Source organism: Canis aureus, chromosome 28, assembly GCF_053574225.1.
Source record: "Canis aureus isolate CA01 chromosome 28, VMU_Caureus_v.1.0, whole genome shotgun sequence".
NCBI classification, from domain to species: Eukaryota; Metazoa; Chordata; class Mammalia; order Carnivora; family Canidae; genus Canis; species Canis aureus.
The window spans coordinates 40,178,634-40,192,889 of NC_135638.1; the positions used below are offsets into that span (position 1 = coordinate 40,178,634).

A 14,256-nucleotide genomic window follows, 5' to 3' on the forward strand; every position below is an offset into this window, starting at 1 on the left:
GCACTCAGCACAGAGTCTGCTTTAGATTCTGTCTCTCCATCTCCCTCTACCCCTCCTACTCATGCTCTGTCTCTCTCTCTCTCTCTAAAATAAATTTTAAAAAAGAGAGAAAAACTCTTTTTGAAGTTTTAATTTTAATTCTAATTAGCTAACATACAGTGTTATATTAGTGCAGGTATACAATATAGTGATTCAGTACTTCTATATGTCAATGCTCAACCCAACCTTAGTCCCCAACACCTATTTTACCCATCCCCCTACCTCCTCTCCATTAGTAACCATTAGTTTGTTTTGTATAATTTAGAATCTGTTTCTTGGTTTCTCTCACACTTTTCCTTTTGCTCATTTGTTTAGTTTCTTAATTTGCACATATAAGTGAAATCATATGGCATTTGTTTATGACTAACTTATTTCACTTAGTAGTATAATCTTTACCTCCATCCATGTCAACACAAATGGAAAGATTTCATTCTTTTTACAGATGTGTGTGTGTGTGTGTGTATACACATACATATATATATATGTGTGTATGTATATATACTTCTTCTTTATTCATTTATCAATCAATTGCCATGGGCTGCTTCTCTGTCTTGGCTATTTTAAATAATGCTGTCATAAACATAGGGGTGCATGTATCTCTTTGAATTAATATTTTTGTATTCTTTGGGAAAATATGCAGTAGTATGATTAATAGATCTGCAGGGTAGTTCTATTTTTAACTTTTTGAGGAATCACCTGTTTTCCATAGTGGTTGCACCACTTTGCATTGCCACCAATGGCATGAGTGTTCCTTTTTCTCCCTATCTTGCAAGACTTGTTGGTTTTTGTGCTGTTGGTTTTAGACATTCTGACAGGTGTACTTTTGATCTGTACTTCCTTTGTTGGTAAGTGTTGAATATTTTTTCATGTGTCTGTTGGCCATCTGAATATCTTTGGAGAAATGTCTGTGCATGTCTTCTGCCTACTTTTCATTCTTATTTTTTATTTTTATTTTTGTTTCAAGTTTTTTTAAAGATTTTATTTATTTATTCATGAGAGACAGAAAGAGGCAGAGACACAGGCAGAGGGAGAAGCAGGCTTCCTGTAGTAACCTTATGTGGGACTTGATCTCAGGACTCAGGGATCATGACCTGAGCCAAAGGCAGACACTCAACCACTGAACCACCCATGTCTCATTGTTTCAAATTTTTATTTAAATTCTAGTTAGGTAACATACAGTGTAATATTGGTTTCAGGAGTAGAATTTAGTGATTCATCACTTACATATAGAACCCAGTACTCCTCACAAATGCTCTTGTTGATACCATCACTCATTTAGCCCATCATACACTCCTCCCCTCCAGTAAACCCTCAGTTTGTTCTCTATAGTTAATAGTCTCTTATAGTTAGCCTCCATCTCTCTCTCTTTTTCTTCCTTTCCCTATTCATCTGGTTTTAAATTCCACATATGAGTGAAATCATAAGGTATTTGTCCTTCTCTGACTAACTAATTTCCCTTAGCATAATACACTCTAACTCCATCCATGTCATTGCAAATGGCAAGATATTCTTTTTGATGGCTGTTTCATATTCCATTATATATGTGTGTGTGTGTGTGTGTGTGTGTGTGTGTGTGTGTATACATCACTTATTCTTTATCCATTCATCATTCAATTGACATTTGGACTCTTCCCATAATTTGACTATTGCTGAGAATGCTGCTACAAACATTGGGGTGCATGTGTCCTTTTGAATCAGCATATTTGTTTCCTTTGGATAAATTCCTAGTAGTGCACTTGTTGGATCATAGAATAGTTCTATTTTTAACTTTTTGAGGAACCTCCATTCTGTTCTCCAGGGTGGCTGCACCAGTTTGCATTCCCACCAACTGTGTAAGAAGATTCCCCTTCCTCTGCATCCTCATGAACAGCTGTTGCTTCCTGTGTTGATTTTAGCCATCCTGACTGAGGTGGTATCTCATCGTAGTTTTGATTTGAAAAACATTTCTTTAAAGATTTCATTTATTTAGTCATGACAGACACAGAAAGATAAAAGCAGAGACATAGGCAGAGGGAGAAGCAGGCTCCATGCAGGGAGCCTGATGTGGCACTCAATCCCAGGACCCTGGGATCACACCCTGAGCGAAAGGCAGACGCCCAACAGCCTAGCCACTTAGGCATCCTTTGATTTGTATTTTGCTGGTCATGAGTGATGTTGAGCATCTATTCATATGTCTGTAGCCTTTTGTACATCTTCCTTGGAAAAAAAGTCAGTTTTTGTCTTCTGCCCACATCTTAACTGTATTTTTTGTTTAGCGGGTGTTGTATTTGATAAGTTATTTACAGATTTTGGATACCAACCCTTTTTTCTGTAAAATATTTTATTTATTTATTCATGAGAGACACACACACACACAGAGGTAGATACACAGGCAGAGGGAGAAGCAGGCTTCATGCAGGGAGCCTGATGCAGCACTTATCCCAGGACTCTGGGATCATGCCCTCAGCCAAAGGCAGAAGTTCAACCACTGAGCCACTCAGGCATATCAGAATACCAACCCTTTATCAGATGTGTCATTTGCAAATATCTTCTCCCATTCCATAGGTTACCATTTAGGTTTGTTGATTATTTTCTTTGCTGTGCAGAAATTTTTAATATTGATTAAGTCCTAATAGTTCATTTTTGGTTTTATTTTTCTTGCCTCTGGTGACGTGTCTAGTAAAAAGTTACTATGGCCAATGTCAAAGAGGTTTCTGTCTGTGTTCTCCTCTAGGATTTCAATAGTTTCCTATTTCATATTTAGGTGTTGAAACACCCAAAATGGATGAATCCATTTTTAATTTATCTTACTTTTTTAAAGATTTTATTTATTGATTCATAAGAGATTCACACATAGGGAAGCAGAGATATAAGCAGAGGGAGAAGCAGTTTCCCTGCAGAGAGGCCAATGTGGGACTGGATCCAGGACCGTGGGGGTCATGCCCTGAGCCGAAGGCAGATGCTCAACCATTTAGCCACACAGGGTCCCCATTTTGAATTTATTTTAGTGTATGGTGTAAGAAAGTGGGCTAGTCTCATTCTTCTGCATGTGGCTGTCCAGTTTACCCAACAACATTTGTTGAAGAGACTTTTTTTTCCCCATCAGATATTCTTCCCTGCTTTGTCAAGGACCATATAGTTGTGGGGCCATTTCTGTGTTTTCTATTCTGTTTCATTGATTCATGTGTCTGTTTTCGTGCCAGTACCATACTGTGTCCTGATGACTACAGCTTTGTAATATAGCTTGAAGTCTGGAATTGTGATGTTGCCAGGTTTGCTTTTCTTTTTCAATATTACTTTGGCTATTCATCAGAATAAAGGTTGAGTAGTAATTCTTATATCAGACAAAACATATTTTAAACCAAACCATAACAAGAGATGATGAAGGGAACTATATCATAATGAAGGGGTTGGATAACGAAGTCTAACAATTGTAAATATTTATGTTCCCAACTCGGGAGCCCCCAGATATACAAATCAATTAAAAACAAACATAAAGGAACACACTGATAATAATACAATAACAGTAGGGGACTTTAACATCCCACCCACAGCAATGGACAGAATATCTAAGCAGAAAATCAACAAAGAAATAATGACTTTGAATGACACACTAGACCAGATGAACTTCACAGATATATTCAGAACATTCCATCCTAAGGCAGAGAATACACATTCTTTTCAAGAGCACACAGGACATTCTCCAAAATATATCATAAGCTGGGTAACAAATACTCAAAAGTACAAAAATTTTGAAAATACACCATGCATATTTTCAGCCCACAACACTATGTAACTTGAAGTCATCTACAAGAAAAAAATTTGGACAGACCACAAATACATGAGGGTTAAAGAATATCTTACTAAAGAATGAATGGATTAACTAGTAAATTAAAGAAGAAATAAAGAAATACATGGAAACAAATGGAAATGAAACCATGATGGCCCAAAATTTTGGGGAGGCAGCAAATTTTTGGGATTAAACAAAAGTGATCACCTCAAAAAGCAAGAGAAGTCTCAAATTTATACAACCTAACCTTACACCTAAAGGAGCTAGAAACGGAACAGCAAATAAAGCCTAAAGCCTGAAGCCTAAAGCCAGCAGAAGGGAAATTATAAAGATCAGAGCAGAAATAAATGATATAGAAGCAAGCAAAACAACAATAGAACAGATTCAGTGGAACTAGGAGCTGGTTCTTTGAAAGAAGAACATTGATAACCCGCCTTGCCAGACTCCCCAGAATGAAAAGAGAAAAGACTGTTGATGTCAGAGAAATTACTACCAGAGCTCTTTTCTAGGATTTTTATGGTTTCGGGTTTCATATTTTGGTCTTTCATCCATTTTGAATTTATTTTTGGGTATGGTATAAGAAAGTGGTTGAGTTTTCCTCTTTTGCATGTAGGTGTCTAGTTTTCCCAACACCATTTGTAGAAGAGACTGTCCTGTTTTTCCAATGGATATTCTTTCCTGCTTTGTTGAAGATTAGTTGACCATAGAGTTGTGGGTCCATTTTTGGGTTTTCTATTCTGTTTCACTGATCCATGTGTCTATTTTTGTTCCAGTACTATACTGTTTCGATGACTACAGCATTGTAATATACCCTCAAGTTTGGAATTGTGATGTTTCCATCTTTGATTTTCTTTTTCAAGATTGCTTTGGCTAGTGGTCTTTTGTGGTTCTATACTAATTTTAGGATTGTGTCCTCCAGGTCTGTAAAAAATGCTGCTGACATTTTGATAATGTAATATACATTAACTATGTATATTGCTTTAAATACTCTATCAAGCATGACTTATATCTGTTTTGCTTAGATATTGACTATATCCTAATCTTTCATCTGAGATAATTTTTTCTGTCTCTTCATTTTGTCTGCTTCTCTGTGTCTGTTTATCTCTGGTAAGAAAGTCAGCTTATCTTTTGCTCTTGAAAGTGGTGTCTTGATGAAGAAGAGATCCTAGGCCCTGCAATGCAGTATAACCCTGTTCTTCAGACCCTGACACTTCAGGAGAATATCCTACATTTGTTGCTTATTCCCTGCTATTGTGTCTGAGTCACTTTTCCTTTCAGTGCAGTTGTCTGCAGTGACTCTTTGCCTGTTATGGACTGTGCTGTGGTGTTAGTGGGATCCAGACAGGCTAGCTCTAAGGGAACATGCCCACCAGGGAACTTGGGAGCAGACTGGTGGTATTAGCAAAATTTGCATTGGGCCACTAGTCCTATGCCAGATTTCCTGAAATTGTGCAGCTCCTGGGGCTATGCACTGGAGTAACTAGGGGTGCAAGGCTGGGTGTGATGCAGCGGCAGGGTGCTTGCTGATTGGCAACTGCATAGGTTGCATGGAGGCAGCTGTAGACTGAGAGGGAGAGCATGCTGCAAGCACTAACAGATTTGCTATAGTTCAGGGCCAGTCTAACAGCAATTTTCGGAGTGGGTGAGTCCTCGGGAGAATCTGTAGGCTTTACTCATTGCTGGCATGTTAGGTAGCAAGTGTCTGCACAGCACTACTTCCTGCAGGTGGTTCTGTGTTTATGCTGGGAGCAAGGGAGGAAAGTCTCTCCTGCCCAAGATGCTGTGATGCTGTGAAATCTGTATGAAGAGATTTGTCTTCCATTTGTTCCTGGTGTGTAAATTACAGTCTTTATGTTGCCTCCCAGCACAGGCTTCTGTCTCTTTAATGGTAGATACCCAGCTACCACTCACCGTCTGGGCTCACCCAGTGCTGAGTCAACTGACTTTTAAAGTTCCAGGCTCCAAGTCCCACTGCTTTTACAAACTCACAGAATTCAGCCCCTCTGGTTTTTAAAGCTGAATATTAGGGGTATTAGGCTTCCCTGTGAGCATCCTGATGTGAGGGCCCATTTTTCTGCCACTATGTGCATGCAAGTCCCTCCCTTTTATGGGAAGCCTCCTTATGCCTTTCTGACCTTCCCTTTTAATAATTCAGATGAAATTTCTTCTCTGTATTTAGATGTGGAGATTGTTCTTCCAGTCTTTGGATTGCTCTTCAGTTTATTGACTTTGATATAGGTGATATCTAGTTGTAAACATGAGTCCAGGTAAGTTAGGGTACTCCTCCTCCACATTTTCCCAAGGTCCCATGAGATAAGCTGCAATTTATTTTAAGAAGAAGATAAAGAAGTTTGCCACACTAATTGACTCTTCCTTTCACAAATGATTTCTCTGTAGCATGTGATGCTGTTTGATAGCATTTTATCCACAGTAGAACTTCTTTCAAATTGGACTCAATCCTCTCAAACTCTGATGCTACTTCATCAATTAAGTTTATTACAAATTCTTTCTTGTCAATTAAACAATATTCACAGCATGTTCACCAGGAGTAGATTCCACCTCAAGAAACTTTGTTTGATCATCCATAAGAAGTAACTCCTCATCCATTAAAGTTTTATCATGAGATTGCATCAATTCAGTCACACCTTCAGATTCACTTCTAATGCTAGTTCTCTTGCTCTTTCCATCACATCTGCAATTACTGAAGTCTTGAAACTTAAGTCTGTAATAAAAAAAATCAGTATCAAAAAAAAAAACTAGTATCTGCAAAATACAATAAGGTGAAGCACAATAAAATGAGGTATGCTTATACTTCACCAGTGTGCATCCATTTCAACACTTCTATTTAATTCTAGTAATATTTGTTGTTTTTCTATTATTCTTCCAGGGTCATAGTATTGTGGTCATCATAAGTGCTCAGGCAATCACAGAATCAAAGACTTTAATAATGACACGAAGTGTTACCTAGATCAATGTTTGAAGCCCAGTTAATTTTGACCTAAATTGAACACTTAATAATGTGCCTCCTAACAAAGTAATATCTTATGAATTTATCCAACTTATCTTTACTAGGCACATTAAACTGTCAAACTACTTATTTTCTTTCTTGCTTTACAAGCGTAGAAGGATTAAAGAAAATTTAGTCTATTGTTGATAATAGCTGAAACAACAGCTTGAATTAACTGACAGTTATTTAAAATCTAGAAAATTCAGAAGGATAGGTCAAATTACTGAGAAAGTGTGCTAGTTTCTGAATGTTTGTGACTTGCCCCACCTCTCTTCATATCTTGAAGCTCTAATCCCCAATATGATAATGATATGGGAGAGCTTGGCTTTTATCTTATGGAGTTGAAGAATGAATCTTGCAGACAACAGAGAGTGAGCAAAGCAACAGAAGTTTATTAAACAAAGATACAGAGAAAGCTCTCAAAAGTGAGAGGGGTCCTGACAGAGTTGCCACTGAGGGCTTTTATGGTCTCTTTTATAGGAACCTGACCAGAGCACTTGGTAAATTTCTTGTCAATATCAGGGTGGATGTTTAGAACAAACATTGTGGACTTGTAACTATCATAATAACAAACAAGGTGTTTTTGTAAATATAATGGCCCATACAAGGTATTCCCTTCTCTCTGGTTAGTATCTCCTCCAGGGATCCCTGCGTGGCGCAGCGGTTTAGCGCCTGCCTTCTGCCCAGGGTGTGATCCTGGAGTCTGGGAATCAAGTCCCACATCGGGCTCCCTGTGAAGAGCCTGCTTCTCCCTCTGCCTGTGTCTCTGCCTCTCTCTCTCTCTCTCTCTCTCTCTCTCTTTATCTCTCATGAATAAATAAATAAAATCTTTAAAAAAAAAATTTCCCCCATAACATTTTACTGTATCTGGGATTTCTGTGAGACTAGTCAGGTAGGCCTTGAGATTCTTGTGCCATCTTGGTTTGAGTAGGGACTATTCATAATACCTTAATGACATATTTCTATGATCTCTTAGTAGCCATTAAAAGGGGGGATGATGCTACTTAATATTTTGGAGCTAGGGAGACCGGTTTATTCTGTTTGTTTTTACTTTCTGATCTGTGTTTTCTTGAGATGGGCAGAAACCTAACTCTGGGGCCTTTACTCTATCTTTCCCTGTCTAGCCCCATCTGCCCCTAACTCGGTCCTACATCAATAGTAGTTGGAAATTGAGCCATTGGGAAGTCATGAGATTGTAAGGTCCTGAAGGTAGAACTTCTTTGATGATGCTAGTATTCTTATAAGAAGACAAGAGTCAGAATTCACTCTCTCTCTCTCCCTAAACAAGCAGAAAAAAAAGAGGTCATATGAGCCCTCAGAGAGATGGTGGCCACTTACATTCCAGATAAAGAGGCATCTGAGTAAACTCTACCTTGTCGTCACCTTGATGTTGGTCTTCCCGCCTCCAGAACTATGAGAAATAAATGTTTGTTGTTTAAGCCACCCAGTCTATGGTACTCTGTTGTAGCAGGCCAAACTGACAAAGACACAACCTGAACTCAGACACAAAGATAAAAGTGAAAGCTCAGAGTGCTAACTTTGATTCAAAATAGAGAAACACTTGGATCATAAGTTGAACAGAAACTGAAAGTAAATGGAAATAAGATACAAAAAGAACAAGTATAATTCTGAGAAATAAATGAAACAACTTATTCAAATAGACCTTGAAGTGGCTGAGTAGTTAAAGTTAAGATAAAGTAAATAATTTGACTGGATTCAAAGATGTCTCAAGGGACACCTGGGTGGCTCAGCAGTTGAACGCTGCCTTTGGCTCAGGGCATGATCTCGGGGTCCTGGGAAGGAGTCCCGCATTGGGCTCCCCATAGGGAACCTGCTTCTCCCTCTGCCTATGTCTCTGCCTCTCTCTCTCTCTGTGTCTTTCATGAATAAATAAATAAATTCTTAAAAAAAAAGATGTCTCAAAAAACAACAAACAAACAACAACAAGCCAGAAAAATCATGTACTAAATCACTAAATGGAGTGGCCAAGTGAAAAATTTGACTTTTTTATATGGACCTGTAGTCAAATTTGAATTTGTTTTATTAAGTAGAAGATATGGTCATACATATTTTATGATATTTTGGTATTAAATTATTATTTAAAATAGTAAAGATGTATACTGTATATAGATATACATCCAAATGATTATTTTTAGGATTATGTATGGCTTTTACTTTCTGAAAAAATCCGGGGTGATTTAGTACAATAGAAGGATAAATATGAATCCTTTAGAAACAAGTAAAATATACTAATGCACAATCTCAGTTAATTTTTCTTAAATTACATTCACTGTGTTGGTAATAGCTAAAGAAATTTAATAGATTTTATTGGAAACATGTTCAGTACCTATCTTCCAATTCATTAATTTTCTCCCCTGCTGTATTCATTCTGCTATGAAATCCATCCTTTGAGTCCCTTATTATTACATTCTTCATGTTGTAATCTGTCTTTTATAACATGTAAATCACATCTCTTTATAAGTTTGTTCTCAATATCTTTGATAGCTAGGACATTTTTATTATTTACTTTGCATTTTATCTCATTTTTCTTATTCTTTTTTAGTGGGAGCATTTTGCATCAAGCTATTCCAACAGAGCAAGAGACACATGGCCTTCACTGACACTCTCCAGAACACATCCTGGTTTGGTGCTGGCTACTATGCAGGTATTAGTTGAAATTTTAATATTCTTTCAGCTTTAAAATTCAGAGTTTTAGATGAACAGCTATCTTTAGTTCCTTAAAACATTTTAATTCCTTTAAAATACTTCCAATACCAGAATAATTCCAGATCAACACACAGCTTATATATAACATTTTCATGTGATAAAGTCCAATATGAACTGTATGAAAGGTAATCTATGGCTCCACCTTCATGAATGGAATTAGTGCCTTATAAGAGACTCCAGAGAGCTCCCTTGTTTCTTCTGCCTTGTAAGGACACAGCCAAACTATAAATCAGGAAGTAAATTCTCACCAGACACCCAATCTGTGAGGTGGTTCATGCCTTGCCCTTCAACTTCCCAGACTCCAGAAACTGTGAGAAATAAATTTCTATTTTTTATTAGCTACTCAGTGTATAGTATTCTATTATAGCAGTCCAAGATGACAAAGACAGATGCTAACATTTTTTTTTATTTATTCATGAGATACAGGGAGAGAGAGAGAGAGAGAGAGAGAGAGAAGAGGCAGAGACACAGGCAGAGAGAGAAGCAGGATCCATGAAGGGAGCCTGATGTGGGACTAGATCCCGGGTCTCCAGGATCAGGCCGGGCTGAAGGTGGTGCTAAAGCGCTGAGCCACGTGGGCAGCCCAGATGCTAACATTTTTAACAACAATGGAAAACCATGCTTTCTCCCTGAATAGGGCTGGCCCTCCACTGCTTAGTGTTTCTGGTTTCTAGGATCACAAGACCCAAACTTTAGAGTCTGTGCTCAGACTAGACTGGTGAACCACTAGACGCAAGAGTGTTTCTGAGAGAGGAAACCCTCTTCTATGGAAGAAATGTCAGAACAGACTTTGGATTACTCTGTTCATGGCTTATAACAAGACTGAGAAATGGTAAAACTCTGTGGAAAACTTCAGTTGTTCTGTCATTAATTTGGCTAAGATACTGGCCCAATGACTGAATACTTTAAAATAGGCCCTGGGGACAATGAAAGCCCAAGTAACTGTGAGACAAGTTCCTAAGGCATCCACATCATGGAAACATTGCCTGATTCATACTGCACTGGCCCCATGACTAGGAATCAAAAGTGTGCGTCTGGTTGAAGACCATGATTGGTAGGCACATAATTCTCCATTCTAGGTCCAGTCAAGTTAGTCTTAGAAATGTTTTCATGACTTAGCTAATTTCAGTCTAGGCTGATTTACTCCTCCTGCCACTCACATCAGCCCCTTCCCTTGGAAGCCTTGAACCCTAACCCAAACCCACAAAGCTTTGACCTCTTTTCTTTTCTTTTTTTTTTTTTTAAGATTTTATTTATTTATTCATAAGGGACACACAGAGATAGAGGCAGAGACACAGGCAGAGGGAGCAGCAGGCTCCATGCAGGGAGCCCGATGTGGGACTTGATCCTGGGTCTCCAGGATCACACCCTGGGCTGAAGGCTGCGCTAAACCACTGAGCCACCAGGGCTGCCCTGACCTTTTTTCTAGAGAATAAAGAATTTGGCAAATGTCTCATAGGAAATGTCCAGGTCTTCATCTTTGTCTTTCTTCTTTGAGAGATGGTCAAAATCTTTTTTGATTTCTTGTTTCCAGCAGTGACTGTTCCTGGACAAATTAGTGAAAATCTGGATGCTCAACTGCTTAGTTGTGATCAATGTCAGCAAATGTCCTCAGGGAAAAGCAGGGAAGACTGTGATCTCACCTTTCCAGCTTGGTCTCCCTGTAGATTCTTGGCCCTTTAGCATTTATTGATTCAGCAAATCTTGTACATTTGCAAACATGTTTGTGTTTTATTCTACTTTTTGAGTTATCCTTGTTATAATGGTTGGTTTGCCAAAGACTTCTCCCTCCTATCAGTGAAAGTCTTCTGTGTATGTATATTTGTGATATTCTACATCATGAGTTCATAATGACACTTGTAGGTCAAATTTAGGACTAGAGTATTTTCACATAATCTCACTCACCTTCAGTTGACACCTTTCTCATCTCCTCTGCAGAAAATTATCATTCTCAATGATGATAGGATAATTACTAAATTTGCTTTATCCCAAAAAATCATAAATCAAAGAATGAAAACAAACATACCAAAGCTACCACTAACAATATGATTACTGTAAATATTTATTATTATTATTATTATTATTATTATTATTATTATTATTATTATTTTGCAGTTCTATTTGTTCTTAGCATTGATTCCACAAGGATTATGCAGTCAAATACTTCGTCTCATTTTGGATAAGCTGAATTCAAAGTTAAATAAAGACAGATAGGGTGAGTGATTTAATAATCCTATCTATTGCAGCAGGAATTTGAATCTATTTAAAGAAATAGAATGATATCCCCCAATAAATCATTTTGAAATAATTGAATGCCTTATTCATAAAACTATGTTGAAAAAGGTTAAATAGACTACACATACACACACTAAATATACTGAGTAAACTACACACACGAATACAGAAGACACACAGACTTATGCATTGGAGACAAATTAATAAAGCAAAACAAGAGCATAAATACTTCAAAATACTCATAAACTTGTCTTATAGCATTTCAAGTTAATTAGAAGCAATCAAATTAAAATAAGTTGAAAAGTGGGCAAATGTTATGATGAAGCAAGTCAGAACAAAATGGCTCTTAAATAGCTGATGCTATAATTAAAAGTTGCTTGATTTCATTTTTTTATTTTTTATTTTTATTTTTTGCTTGATTTCATTATACACAAGAATATTAGGCATTAAAATTGTAGGGATGCCTGGGTGGCTCAGCAGTTGAGTGTCTGCCTTTGGCTCAGGGCGTGATTCCAGTCTCGGGATCGAGTCCCACATCGTGCTCCTTGTGGGGAGCCTGCTTCTCCTTCTGCCTACGTCTCTTCCTCTCTCTCTGTGTCTCTCATGAATGAATAAATTTTTTAAAAGTCTTTAAAAATAAAATTGTAATGAGCTAACTTTTTCCTTCTATTGTCAACATAAATGAATGCTTTAACAATATTAAGTGCTGGTGATGAGAAAATGGGTACTTTTGCCTTTGATATAAATTGGTATATCACTTTGAAGGATAATTTAGAAGAATGTAGTAACACTGAAACTGGGCATACCCTGTATCTACATATTTATAATTCTTGTGTCTACCCTAGAGAAGCACTAAGGGCACATGAGATAAGGAGCATATATAGTAAAAAATTAGCGGGGATCCCTGGGTGGCGCAGCGGTTTGGCGCCTGCCTTTGGCCCAGGGCGCGATCCTGGAGACCCGGGATCGAATCCCACGTCGGGCTCCCGGTGCATGGAGCCTGCTTCTCCCTCTGCCTCTCTCTCTCTGTGTGTGACTATCATAAGTAAATAAAAAAAATAAAAAAAAAATTAGCTAGTAGGCAAAGAATAAATAAAATGTGGTATGTTGATATGGTAGGGCATTAAATGTACAGAAAAAAAGAAAAAATATGTGTATATTGTTTTTTAAGGTTTTTAAATAGGCAAAAATATAGAATAAAAATACCTAAGTTAATATAGGTACAATTGATTGGTTGATTATTATTGACTTATTTGGTTTGTTAGAGTCCATTTTTGCATCTTTCAATTAAACAGAAAGGTATTTGGCTGTATATACTTAGAAATACAATGCTACTTAAATATGTGATTTGGGTATTAAAAATATAAATAAAAAATATTGTCCTTTCATTAATTTCATCATCTATGCTCAATTTAAAGGAACACTTATATAAGATAACAATAATTCCCTAAAGAATAAAAATTTCTTGTTTGGATTTGTCTTTAAACTCATCCCCTTTTAATGATGAGACTATATCATATGTGAAGGTAACATATATTCTTTTATATGGTCAAGCTTCTCCTCCTATGCCTAATGCCTAGAAGCTTTGTTTAAAAAGGAGGAGGTGAAGGGGCACTTGACTGACCCAGGCAGTTGAGTGTCCAGCTTTTGGTTTTAGCTAGGTTGTAATTTCAGGGTCATGATCTCAGGGTTGTGAGACTGAGCCTTAGGTTGGATTCCATGCTCAACTCAGAGCCTGCTTGAGATTCCTTCTCCCTATCTCTGTGCCTCCTGCTCATGATCTCACGCTCTAAAATAAATAAATAAATAATGAAAAAAAAAGAGAGAAGGTAAAGAGGAAGAGGCAAGGTTTGAAGCAAATTTGGAGTTAAAATCTTGAAATGGTGTAGTTATTAATTACATGGTAAATTATAATAATCAAAACTGATTAAGAGCTGATGGATTCCAGCAACTAACTTTTCAGTGAGCTACTACTCAATAGGAGAAAGGCAATATTTTCCATACATCATTTTAGGGGTGTAGTTATTGAAAAATAGTTGGTATTCATGGTTAAATGCAATAAAATATGATATGCTAATATACCAGTTACATGAATATTATACATTCTTTTTATAGGAACAGCCTATTTGATTTTGGCCTTTTATATACTAATAGCTACTCAATAAATAGTACACTAGATATTTTGCATAGTTTATATTTTTTTTTAATATGCCTCCAAATTAGAAACACATATTTATTTCACAACCAACCCATCATATCCTGAATCAATCTTGCTCACACATCTTGCCACTGTTACATGTGTTCCACTCATTTGTAATCAACGTTTTCCATTTTGAAAATTATGTTTTTGCTTTTGGCCAAAAATAGCCTACTTTTCTGTCTGCCTTCTTTGCCAGGAATCATGGTTTCTTTGAAGAATAGTAGATATCAAATCTTTACTATAAGAGAATATATATTCGGATGAACCAAATGTGTGATG

The 14,256-nt window shown here is 37.1% G+C and overlaps 1 long non-coding RNA gene across 1 annotated transcript in view; it reads right to left on the reverse strand.

Moving 5' to 3' along the window:
* LOC144300254 (uncharacterized) overlaps positions 1-14,256 on the reverse strand; it is a 60,645-nt gene that overhangs the window by 5,028 nt on the left and 41,361 nt on the right. The window contains exon 3 of the long non-coding RNA XR_013366838.1: positions 6,454-6,530. This is a non-coding gene — a long non-coding RNA (uncharacterized LOC144300254). The remainder of the gene's footprint in view (positions 1-6,453; positions 6,531-14,256) is intronic.